The following is a 13349-nucleotide window of genomic DNA, read 5'->3' as shown; positions in this document are numbered from 1 at the left end:
CTCTAAAATCATCCAAAGAAAATCTGTTTACTCTCACTCTGCACCCCCAACATGTAGTTTCCCAAGCACCCAAGATTGTAGGAAAATCATGGCCTGGGCAATGCTAGGTCTGAGTTTTACTAGAGCATCCTGGTAGAGGGAGGAATAGCTCAATGGTTTGAGCATTGGCATGCTAAACCCAGGGTTGTGAGTTCAATCCTTGAGGGGGCCATTTAGGGATCGGGGGCAAAAATTGGGGATTGGTTCTGCTTTGAGCAGGGGGCTGGACTAGATGACCTCCTGAGGTCCCTTCCAACCCTGATATTCTATGATTCTAAGTAGCAGCTCAATGAAAATCTTATAAAAAGAGGTTAAAAATAGTCGCTTAAGAAGTGGCTGGAGCTGGGAGGGACCTGTGGTTTCATTTTAAGCTTGAGGGATGTAGAGATCTTCTCCAAATGGATCTGAATTCTGAAAGAGTTTAGAGGGTTTACAAAGTTCAAGCTCCTTCTTCCTTTTAAACCCACCTCTCCCCCCAAAAACCATTCCAGAAACCACCTGCTCCACTCCCACAGAGCCCCCCAGATTCTATGCAGCTAGAGCCCTGTGCCACCAGTAAGATTTCTGCAGGCTTCATGGCCTTGTTCAGAGTTGGTGGTGTTGGAGAGGATGATCCCATTTTTGAAGAAGTGGAAAAAGGGAGTTGTTCCCTCTTCTACCCTCTGAGGTTTCCATGAAATGGCTCTTCCTGTCACTTGCTGTGGCCATGATAAATCACACGCCCACCCACCAGCTTGGTTTCCAGTACGACTTCATTGTGACTGAAAATAGCTCATTGTTGGAATGAAATGAGTGACTTATCCTAGCGTTTCTCTGAAGCTGTTTCCACCTATTCTCCATGCCTGGAGTGATCAGGGGGCTCAGTCTGGCATCCCAGGCATGCAGCTGGGTGAATCTCTAGTGCTTTCTCTTGCATACCTTCCCCTTTCTCTCTCAACGAAGGGGCTGGTTTCCCAGCCTTACTGATGGGAACAGGCAGTGAGCTGCTCTCTGGTGTGACAGCGATTGGTCACAGCTAAGCATGGCCTGCTTCTTTTTACCAAGACAAAGAATGTGTTCTCTGGGGGAGATGGACAGAGCTCTGAACCTCTGTGACTGAACGAGTGAAATCCACCCTGTTCCAGTGTTGCCTGATTTAGGGTGTGCTAATATTAATTCAATCTATTTTATTTTATTTTAATTGATATTAATAATTAATATTAATTAGTATGGGTCTTATGCTCGCCAATCTGGTTGATCAGAAGATAAAAGTTCTTGTTCCGAGTCAGGCTCCACAGAATTTACAGAGGTCCCTTGGGGGTATGACGGGAAGCTCACACTGAGACAGATATGGCCTTAAAGACTTTTTATTAAAATCAGTAATAGAAAGCAAGTGGTAAAATAACCAGAGTTACAGAGTTGCATCTGACGAAGTGGGTATTCACCCACGAAAGCTTATGCTCAAATAAATTTGTTAGTCTCTAAGGTGCCACAAGTCCTCCATTTCTTTTTCTGGATACAGACTAACCCGGCTTCTACTCTGAAACCTGTCACCTTACCTGATCACTCCCGTTACAGTGTGTATGGTAACACCCATTGTTTCATGTTCTCTGTGTATATAAATCTCCCCACTGTATTTTCCACTGAATGCATCCGATGAAGTGAGCTGTAGCTCACGAAAGCTTATGCTCAGATAAATTGGTTAGTCTCTAAGGTGCCACAAGTCCTCCTTTTCTTTTTGCAGATAAGGTGAGCTATTACCAGCAGGAGAGTGGGGAGGGGGCGGGGGGAGAAACCTTTTGTAGTGATAATCAAGGTGGGCCATTTCCAGCAGTTGACAAGTAAAAGAGTAAATGGACACAAATCAGACGTCAAGAATTAGAACATTCAAAAACCAGTTGGAGAACACTTCAGTCTCTTTGGTCACTCGATTACAGACCTAAAAGTGGCAATCCTTCAACAAAAAAACTTCAGAAACAGACTCCAACGAGAGACTGCTGAATTGGAATTAATTTGCGAACTAGATACAATTAACTTAGGCTTGAGTAAAGACTGGGAGTGGATGGGTCATTACACAAAGTAAAACTATTTTCCCCATGTTTATTCCCCCCCCACCCCCACCCCCCACTGTTCCTCAGACGTTCTTGTCAACGGCTGGCAATGGCCCACCTTGATCATCACTACAAAAGTTTCCGCCCCCCTCCCCCCTGCTGGTAATAGCTCACCTTAAGCGATAACTCCGGTTACAGTGTGTATGGTAATACCCATTGTTTCATGTTCTCTGTATATATAAATCTCCCCACTGTATTTTCCACTGAATGCATCCGATGAAGTGAGCTGTAGCTCATGAAAGCTTATGCTCAAATAAATTTGTTAGTCTCTAAGGTGTCACAAGTCCTCCTTTTTCTTTTTGCGGATACAGACTAACACGGCTGCTACTCTGAAAATTGCATTACTGCTATTCAAAAGATACATACTATAGTATAGTATTATATGCAACAAAGCTTTGGTTAATATACTCACACCCTTCCTTGATAACCTGGTGGTAAGAGACACAGGACCAGCCTTGCGGTTCAGGTTTCTCAATTCTTGAGTGAGGGATGCAGTGTTTAGACGAAACTAATGCTAAGAGCTATTAAAGAGAACTTAGGGTTTACTTGACAAACTTAAACTTAAAATCAAAACCTAATAAACTAAGAATAAAACTTAGGGAGACCAAGCTTAGCCTAGTTCCCTTGAAACTTAGTTTAAGAAAAACAAGTATAGCCTACTAATAGTAACGGGTTTCAGAGTAACAGCCGTGTTAGTCTGTATTCGCAAAAAGAAAAGGAGGACTTGTGGCACCTTAGAGACTAACCAATTTATTTGAGCATAAGCTTTCGTGAGCTACAGCTCACTTCATCAGATGCATACTGTGGAAAATACAGAAGATGTTCTTATGCATACAAACCATGAAAAAATGGGTGTTTACCACTACAAAAGGTGTTCTCTCCCCCACCCCACTCTCCTGCTGGTTTGTATGTATAAGAACATCTTCTGTATTTTCCACTGAATGCATCCGATGAAGTGAGCTGTAGCTCACGAAAGCTTATGCTCAAATAAATTGGTTAGTCTCTAAGGTGCCACAAGTCCTCCTTTTCTTTCTACTAATAGTAGTAGTCCTAGTAGATAGAATAAAATAAAATAAAATAGAAAGGAGTGAGTGAAAGTAAGTAAGATAGAGTAAGTGAGAATGGAGTACTCTCTCGAGGTGGGTCACCTCTTTTATAGGGCAAAGTGCCTGAAATCCTTCCTCCTATGCCCAAATTTCATTCCTCACCCACAAAAGGTGACCCCATAGACTAGTATATTTGTGCGTATTGATGACCGGTATATACGCACATAAGTTTCCTTGTGGTGTACCTGTTAAGTCTGTGGGTACAACATTGAAAACCTCCCCCCCATGCCATTCTCCATTGTCTGTTGGTCTAGATAAAAGGTCATAGACGTGTGTGGATACTTATCTATTTAGGTAACAAGATATAGGTCAACTTCTTTTCTGGGTAAAAGGTCTTCATATAGATGTGCTAACTTTGCCCTCGCTTAACATACAGGATGTGACCTGTAGGTCTCTTGCATTACAGCCAAACTTACTTTAATATAAATCTATAAACCTATTACAATAAACCTAATAGTTAAACTATAAGAAAAGATCGATCTATCGATATATATAATATGCAAGCAAGCAGGTTAGTCCTATAGGCTACACCAGGGGGACCCAGCACTGCAGAGGTTCAGCGTCGCTTAGCCTGTATACGAGCGTACTGCACCCAAAAGCTAGTGCAGAAACTCCCAAGAGAGAGAGCGGGGCTGTGGAATCCTCTGGGGGCAAACAGAATTCCTTACCTGGGGCTGCCTGCGGAAGGTTTTTACTGGGCTGTGAGTTTTTAGCCTTTGTTTGTGTATGGCTGCTCATTATACACCTGACTCAGCTGTATTTTGAGGGATGGAAGGGTACCAAGCCAGTTTTGGAAGTGCTGGGATCAGATCACTCGCAGGCCTTCTTTAAACATGTTGGGGCAGGTGGCATATGACCACTTCCAGCTGTAGAGCAGTCTTTCTCAAGGGGGGGGTCCTGATCCAAAAAGAGGTTTCCAAGCTATTGTAGGGGGGGTCACGAGATGGTGTGGTATTGCCACCCTTACTTCTGTGCTGCTCCGGGTAGAGGCGCTGCCTTCAGAGCTGGTGGCAGGAGAGCGGCAGCTGCTGGCGGGGCGCCCAGCTCTGAAGGCAACGCCACCCCAGCATCAGTACAGAAGTAAGGGCGGTGTGGTAAGGTACTCCTGCAATCTCCTTCCCCACCCCCAGCAGTGTCCTCTATGTGAGACCTTGAAATATGCTCACCCTGCTTTACACTTTTTGAAAGGCTTCAGTGCGTTTGACCTCAGGGATAATTATTTATTTAGTGTGTCCATAGTCGTCTAGCCAAGCGATGGCATCTTCAGTGGCGTGATGCAGCTCTTCTAGGTCACTAGGCCATTATCTTCTGGGGGTAATGATTACGTGCTTCATTTAGTGCTCCTATGAGTACGTAGAGTAATTTGCTATCACTTTTTTTGGAGGGGGGTCGTCAAAGCCTGAAATGTTTTCAAAGGAGGGCCCCAGCAAAAATAGCTTGAGAACCCCTGCTGCAGAGACTTTTTGCTCTGGGTGAGCCGTGCCCAAGGCTATTGTCCTTCTCCTGAACCATCCTTAGCACTTGAATTTGTCCCCTGCCCAGCTGCTCACAGAGCTCAGGGGAATAGCACGCTTGGTGAGAGTAGAGGAGTAGGCATCTCTGGGCTTAGTTTTGCGGGGGGATAGGGTAGGTTCCAAATGCCCTGGCACCATGTAGAGGCTCTAAAAGGAATGTCTTGCTTGGGCCAACTGTACTGAATCTTCTCTGATTTTGTTTTAAGCTAAGCAAGTTCAGGCCTGGTTCAAAGTGCTTGGAGAGGTAAGAGTGTAAACCAGCCAGTTCGGTAGCAGAGATACTGAGATCATTGCTTGCTTTCAGCTCCCAGCGACTACAGAGTCCAAAGTGCAGCATGAGACCTGGGCTTGATTCCTGCTCCCTAGTATTTCCATGACTAAAACGACAACTACGTAGCCGGCAGCCATACTTTCTCCATGCTGTGATCTTGTCAGAGCTCTTAAGCTAACCGAGATAGGGCCTGGTCAGACCTTGGGTGGCTGACTTTCCAAGGGAAAAGACAAATCAGAGGCGCACCATGATTGCATTCCTCAGTGCAGCCGCATTTTAGTCTCCATTTAGAGGCTTTTCTGTGGCACTCATCCCTGTAGTCACCGAGCAGCTCACATGCATTGATAAAGCTGTCCTCCTACCCCGTGAGGCAGGGAATTATTTTTAAACCCATTATACAGATGCAACACTTAAGGTTGGCCAATACTGAACACTCAGGTCAATATAGCTACAGCGGTGCGGGGGAGGAAAAATCTTCATCTCTTCACTCCGTAGCTGTGGCGACCTACCCTCTGGTGTAGAAGCAGCCAGGTCAATGGATGAATGTTTCCATAGACCTGCCTACTGCCACTCAGGGAGCTGGAGTTCTTACAGCAATGGGAAAGCCACTTGCGTCACACAAAATTCAGAGGGAACCATTGACTGTGCTCCTCCTGTCTAACCGCTCTGATACGTGGAGGAGTCGGGGTCTCTGAACACTCAGACTAACAAGGGGCTAATCAACACTTCTGCCACAGAGTTCTTTCTGTATTGTAGGTGAGAACTGCCTCCCATAGTCTACCTTCTTTGCGTCAGTGCTAACTATATGTCCCCAGGTTAGGGTTATAATAGATGCAGGGTGTGGAAGCGCGATTAAGAACAGCCTGTGGTTAGCTTCTCCACCCCGTCCTGCTGAATGTAATTGTCTCCTCCCGGTGCACCCTGATGGGCGTGGGGATGATTCGCACAACAGTTGTTAATTTATGCCTTGCAGCAGCAGATCCAGGCCAGATGCCTCTGCTCTTCTTGTTACTTTCCTGTTAGCTAATAATCGCACATTGGCAAGCGCTAGGCCCAGTCTGCACACGGCGCAGGGACGGGGTGGGGGAGGTAGGCTCGTTCCACAGTCTCTCACGATCCCTTGGAGCAAGGCATCTGTTCACTTGGCGTGGGCACAATAAGGACCCACCCTCTGTTTCCGTTCTTGGAGCTTTGTCCCAGTTTCTGTGGCTTTTCTTTTTAACAGACCAGTTTCTGGAGTCGCACGTTTGCTGTAACTTCTGTTGATTCAGTTTTTCACACTCAGGCCTTTGTGGGGTCACTTGGCATGAACAGTGCTCCTTAGACGTCCCCTCTCTTCCTAGTCGGGAGGGATGTCCCCTACGTGCCTACCTGTCCCCTGGGTGCTAGGGATTCTTAAGGGGCCCTGCTCCCCAGAGCTCCTAATGTTATGGTCTCTGTAGGAGCGGGAGTCCGTAACTTCCCTTCAGGCAGTTGCTGCTAATGCAGGAGCCTACCTGGTTAGGGTTCTCCCTGCAGGTAGGAAGAGTGTCTCTTTCAATCGAGGCCCTAAACACTCCCCTCCCCGCATTCCTGGTTGCTCTTCCTTCAAAAAGATCAAGACAGGCCATTTATTGGTCCTGACCAGTAACTTCATGAATCAAGTGCCTATTTGTGGGTAGAACAGCACTCTTAAGCAATTCTAGGTCACCCCCGTCGCCCATGTTGTCAGTGTTACGGGGCACAGTAATAGCGGAGTAAGGCAGTACATCGAGACTTAGGTTCAACGGGCCAACGAGGAATTGGACGTATGGCCCTGGGGCAGTGTTCATGTTGTCAGAACAACCTTTGCTTTTGGAGCTCCCTACTCTGAGTGAGTGCCTGATCTCGCTATCTTAATGCTGCCTTAATGTTAGGATTTTGTGTTTGTGTTTTTAGGCCTTGAAGGAGAACTGAACCCTATAATTCGGAGGTAATCAGCTCATAAACCTTAAAGGCTCATCTGCCTTTGCCAGCAGAGCTGGGAAATTCCATGCCCGAACAGCTATGCACTTTGATAGCAAACGTGATGTGCCCATCCTAGAATTTCTGACGCTGCCATACTTTCAGACATGCCTAACTGTATTCTAAAACTAGATTTTTATTTCAAACTTTGAGAATCACATACTGCTAATGTAATGTGTGACAAGTGTAACACTTTTGTGTATTACCATAGCAACTACAAGTGCCAGTCCTGGCTTAGGACCCTGGTGTGTTAGGCATTATACACAAACAGAAGGAAAAAAGTCCCTTGCCACTGGAGTTTTTCTGTTTGAAATGGAGGTAGCTAGAATATATATATTTTTCTGAACTGGGAACAGTGTGTTTGTCCTCCCAGAATTCAAACAGCTAACAAGATTTTACTCAAACATCACCCCCCAAAATCCTCTTATGGGCCAAAGCCATGCTGAAGAAACTGGGCTCTTATGGGCCAAAGCTAAACTGGAGAGTAACAATTTCTACACCCATTTTCACTTTGTGACTCAGTCTCCCTTCCAGTCCTTTAATGCCCATGTGGCTGCTATCGTACCCCCTTTAACAAACCAGCTAACTTGAGGTACGGAGGATTTCAGGGACAGTGAGGCTCAGTCCCCTGTCAGCTCCCAGTCCTCTGCTCTAACCACTGACATTTGCTAAAGCAGAAGTCCCAAAGGGAATGCAACTGCTGGCTTCGTGGTGTGATAGCCAAACTTTCGATTGCACCATGGAGAGGGTGGGCAGCCCTGGTCTTTGTCCATTGTGTCAATAGGAGGGATGGAGAGGAAGAAACCCAGGCCTGTGGGCTGGTTGGAATCCTCATAGACCAACTTGCAGACACTTCTTCAGATCGGCCTGTCTATCCCTGTAGGTTCCAAGGTCTCTCAGCACCTTAGTAGTCACAGCTGGGAACAGATCGAGCTCTCCTGTTCTCTGGTCTAGAGAGAGCAAACTTTTTTTCATATACGCATGTGGTTCTGAGCATTTGCATTAGTATTCTGTCTCTTGATTGAATTCTTTGAACGTCAGATGTTTGACCTGTACTTTTTTTAATGGGGGCGGGAATAAAACTTGTTTGAGATCGCCATCCAACAGGTGTTTAGCTAGCTATGCTGGGGTTCCATCGCAAGTTGTTGGTCTAGGTGCAGGAATTGCTGGGTGATCTTCTCTGGCCTGTTATATGAGAGGTCAGACTAGCTGGCTATAATAATCCATTGTGTCCGTGAAGTCCATGAACCATGGTATATAATAATGAAACACAAACTTGTATTTCATTTGCTCTTTTGTCAAATGCGCTGTGACTGTGTGTGACAGACTAGCGTGCGTATAATTGCTTTATTACTGGCTCTGGTGCTGTAGAATTACAGGACATGTGCTAGTTGACCTGGGAGGAGAGTGCTTTTTATGGCATTATAAACTCTACAAAGGACCAGGTTAACACTGCTGCACAGAGTATACTGCCAGAGATTTAGCCCTCTGTGACCCTGAAGAAATTCAGTGATTTATCTCCGAGGTTCTTAGTTAAGGTTCCCTGGTGCCCATATCTGTTAGTCAGTGCTCCTCTGGCAGAATGAGTGTATCCCGGCTAATTGTACCATTCAGTGCCTGGGTAAGCATTTTTGCATCAGCAGTGAGTGGAAGGCTTGTAGAGACGGCGGCTCTGTTCGCACAGTCTGGAAGACTGAGCTAAATTTGCAACAGGATGGTCCAATAAAGACTGTTAGAAACCAAGGCCGTGCACGGTGATGGATCGCTTGCCTGCCTTGGGCTGGGACGTTCAATCAGAAAAAGGCTGAAGCACATGGCTAGGTGTTTGGGGGTCTGAAGGTCTCTTCCCAGCTCTGCTGTGGGCTGCGTATGACACCTAGGAGACAAGCCGCTTAGTCTCTCTGGGCCTTGGTTTCCCCATGCGTGAAACTGACATGCTGCCCCCACCAGGCTGGATTAGTTGTTTGTGACGATGCTTTGAGATCCTCAGCTGAGAAGTGCAGAGTATTGTTGCTGCTTTAAATGGTCTCAAGGAAAATATTTTTCCCTGTGACACCAGAGGGGTGCCAGGTGTTCGGTCTCAGGTTGCAAACGATAGAGGGTCATCATAACACTCCACCCTTCGGAAGAGGTTATTGAGCCAGCTTATTCTGGAGCCTGGATTTTATCCTAGGAATGTCATTCTGTGTACTACCCTTCTCAAAGTACAGAAAACACTGATTTAAATCAAGGCATTTATCTCCATTCAGTCTGTGCCAATCCCAGTAGGTTGCACTTTTACCCTTTAGAAATTTCAGCTTCCTTCTATTCTTCCAAAGCTCTGCACGTCCTTTTCCATTTCTGCTGCTGTGAATCGCGTTCCCAGGACTGTAAAGCGCTCTTCTCTCTCGCCCTGTGAAGAAGCAACTTTCACTGCACTGATTTGAGGACTACTCTGATACAGGTCCATTGTACTGTTCTTAAGTGGAGGGTTTAGCCTGTACTTTCTTCTTTAGTTGGGATTTTTGCCAAATATCCTTTTTCCTATATTTATTCTGGCGAAGAGAAAATTGGTGGGAACAAAGCTGTAGCAGTAGGTGCTCCAAGTTCCTGACTGTTTTGTCATGGTTAGAAAGTCTCTCTGATCCCCTCCTGTTAATAACTTTTCCCTTTCTCCCATATCCCCAACCTCTGCTTTCTCAATGTCTGCATAGAGACTACACTAAGGCCCCAATCCAGCGAAGCACATGCTGAATATAATGGGGCTACGCATGCTTAAAGCTTAGCATGTGTTTAGGTGCCATGGTGGATCGAGGGCTAATTCAAGAAACCTTTTTAATCGACCACCGTGTGTATTTTTTGTGTGTAGTTTGCTATTGAGGAGTTCTCAATATAGATTATGCAAAGTATGTGAATACTTGAACCAGTTTCCAGAATAGCTTTGTTATTTCAGACCTTGTGACAGAATGGATTTCACCAGTTTCTGCAATGGACAAGTGCAATTACACCCACCCTGGGTTTTATATATCCACTGACTCAATAGTTTATTGGTGGTGAAGCCTGGATGGTATAACTAAAACCAATGGGAAGGGGCCTTTTGGAAATCATTAAAGCAGTCCCACTAAACTCATGGAGGATGAATTTTCAAAGCTGCCTGATCTGTATTTAGCCACCTGAATATCTATTTTAGCATTGACTTTCAATGGGATTTGAGCAGCTAAATCACTTCATAGAATCATAGAATATCAGGGTTGGAAGGGACCTCAGGAGGTCATCTAGTCCAACCCCCTGCTCAAAAGCAGGACCCATCCCCAATTAAATCATCCCAGCCAGGGCTTTGTCAAGCCTGACCTTAAAAACTTCTAAGGAAGGAGATTCCAACACCTCCCTAGGCAACGCATTCCAGTGTTTCACCACCCTCCTAGTGAAAAAGTTTTTCCTAATATCCAACCTAAACCTCCCCCACTGCAACTTGAGACCATTACTCCTTGTCCTGTCCTCTTCCACCACTGAGAACAGTCTAGAACCATCCTCTCTGGAACCACCTCTCAGGTAGTTGAAAGCAGCTATCAAATCCCCCCTCATTCTTCTCTTCCGCAGACTAAACAATCCCAGTTCCCTCAGCCTCTCCTCATAAGTCATGTGTTCCAGACCCCTAATCATTTTTGTTGCCCTTCGCTGGACTCTTTCCAATTTATCCACATCCTTCTTGTAGTGTGGGTCCCAAAACTGGACACAGTACTCCAGATGAGGCCTCACCAATGTCGAATAGAGGGGGACGATCACGTCCCTTGATCTGCTCGCTATGCCCCTACTTATACATCCCAAAATGCCATTGGCCTTCTTGGCAACAAGGGCACACTGCTGACTCATATCCAGCTTCTCGTCCACTGTCACCCCTAGGTCCTTTTCCGCAGAACTGCTGCCTAGCCATTCGGTCCCTAGTCTGTAGCTGTGCATTGGGTTCCTCCGTCCTAAGTGCAGGACCCTGCACTTATCCTTATTGAACCTCATCAGATTTCTTTTGGCCCAATCCTCCTAATTTGTCTAGGTCCCTCTGTATCCTATCCCTGCCCTCCAGCGTATCTACCACTCCTCCCAGTTTAGTATCATCCGCATATTTGCTGAGAGTGCAATCCACACCATCCTCAGATCATTTATGAAGATATTGAACAAAACCGGCCGCAGGACCGACCCCTGGGGCACTCCACTTGACACTGGCTGCCAACTAGACATGGAGCCATTGATCACTACCCTTTGAGCCCGACAATCTAGCCAACTTTCTACCAACCTTATAGTGCATTAATCCTACCCATCATTTTTATTTTTAATCATAATTCACTGAACTGAGAGCTTTAATCCTCGATTCTCTTTCCCTTTCCTCCTGGCTCTGGGAGGAGCTGGATGCCACTTGCTCTGCAATAATTTTGTTTTAATGTTTGCAGTTTTTTCCACATTAGCTGTGTCTGGTTGAGTTTCTTTGGAAGCGCCAAATCCTCAGACTTTTTTGGTCCCTTGCTTTGAAACTGCAATCACAGAGAAAAGGGTTAGTCACATTAATAAAGAGCCCTAACTGGAAGTGACTTTCAGCTCCGGTGTTCAGTGGTGCCGTTAGGGAGAGGATAGAATGAGAGTGTACGGTTGCCTTCTGGTTTACTCCAGCTCTTAGTATTGACCAACGGGAGTAGCACTTGTGCAATAAGACAGAGCCAGGACTGCAGGCCAACATTTCCAAACCTGAGTGCCTAAACCATAGGCCCTGATGTAGCATGTGCTTAACTTTAAGCGTGTGTTTAAGTCGCATTAAGTTGGTCAGATATAAGCATATGCGTAAAAGCTTTGAACAGGGATGGAATTACTCATATACTTAAAGTTAAGCAAGTGTTTAAGTTCCATGTGTAATCCATATTGCGGTACCAAAACGTATGTGGCCTGATTTTTCCTCGTGATCAGCCATTTCCGTGTCGGAGCCTAACTTTAAGCCCCCAGGTTTGAAAACTTTGGCCACTGTATAACAAGACTTGAGATCCATGGCAGGCTGTCGGAGAGCCCAGCCGCTTCATCTTGAAGGAAGGAACAAGAAGCGTTTGGGGTTTTCCCGGATTAGTTTGTTCTGAAATTCATTACAGAATGGGTGAGGGAGTGTGCAGTTATGCAACACCTATTCTGGCCACACAATCATGCTGGAAGGGCATAACAAGTGGGGTTCTGCAGGGATCAGTTCTGGGTCCGGTTCTGTTCAATATCTTCATCAGTGATTTAGATAATGGCATAGAAAGTACACTGATAAAGTTTGCAGATGATACCAAGCTGGGAGGGGTTGCAAGTGCTTTGGAGGATAGGATTATGATTCAAGATGATCTGGAAAACTGGAGAAATAGTCTGAAGTAAGTGGAGCACAAGATAAATATCGGTCAACAGTATAACACTATTGCAAAAAACTGATCATTCTGGGATGTATTAGCAGGAGTGTTGTAAGAAAGACACGAGAAGTAATTCTTCCGCTCTACTCTGTGCTGATTAGGCCTCAATTGGAGTATTGTATCCAGTCCTGGGAGCCACATTTCAGGAAAGATGTGGACAAATTGGAGAGAGTCCAGAGAAGAGCAACAAAAATGATTAAAGGTCTAGAAAACATGACTGTGAGGGAAGATTGAAAAAATTGGGTTTGTTTAGTCTGGAAAAGAGGAGACATGATGATACTTTTCAAGTACGTAAAAGGTTGTTACAAGGAGAAGGGAGAAAAATTGTTCTTTTTGACCTCTGAGGATAGGGCAAGAAGCAAGGGGCTTAAATTTCAGCAAGGGAGGTTTAGGTTGGACATAAGGAAAAACTTCCTAATTATCAGGGCAGTTAACCACTGGGATAAATTGCCTAGGGAGGTTGTGGAATCTCCATCATTGGAGATTAAGAGCAGGTTGGACAAACACCTGCCAGGGATGGTCTAGATAATACTTAGTCCTGCCGTGAGTGCAGGGGACTGGACTAGATGACCTCTTGAGGTCCCTTCCAGCTCTGGTTATGTGAGGATAACTGGCACAAAACAAGGCCCCGAACCTGCAGTTCGTTGTGCTTGTGCACTGTTTTGTGTTGCAGTGGCTTGTGGGGGTTTTAGGCGTGGACTGGTACCCCTGTAGGTGCTGCTCAAACACAGAACAAAAAGACAGGCCCTGCCCTGGGGGTTGGCTCCTGGGCGCTTTGCAGGATCGTGGCCCAAGTCTCTGAGATTTTTTCATGTAACTGACATGCATGTAAACCATGACGTTCTTCCAGTTTTCTGGTCAGGTGGTATAGCTCAACTGAAGATCCTCCCTCTTGCTTTGTCTAACCATTGCTCATTTCCTGTTCTGCCCTGTGGAGAATAATG

At 45.7% G+C, this 13349-nt stretch overlaps 1 protein-coding gene across 1 annotated transcript in view; it reads left to right on the top strand.

The window, feature by feature from the left end:
• Positions 1–13349, top strand: part of SH3BP4 (SH3 domain binding protein 4) — a 129724-nt gene that overhangs the window by 46961 nt on the left and 69414 nt on the right. The gene's annotated exons all lie outside the window — the stretch shown is intronic.

Source organism: Eretmochelys imbricata, chromosome 11 (assembly GCF_965152235.1).
Source record: "Eretmochelys imbricata isolate rEreImb1 chromosome 11, rEreImb1.hap1, whole genome shotgun sequence".
Lineage (NCBI taxonomy): Eukaryota > Metazoa > Chordata > Testudines > Cheloniidae > Eretmochelys > Eretmochelys imbricata.
The sequence above is the reverse complement of the archived record's forward strand: the minus strand, read 5'-3'. Positions and strand labels throughout refer to the sequence as shown.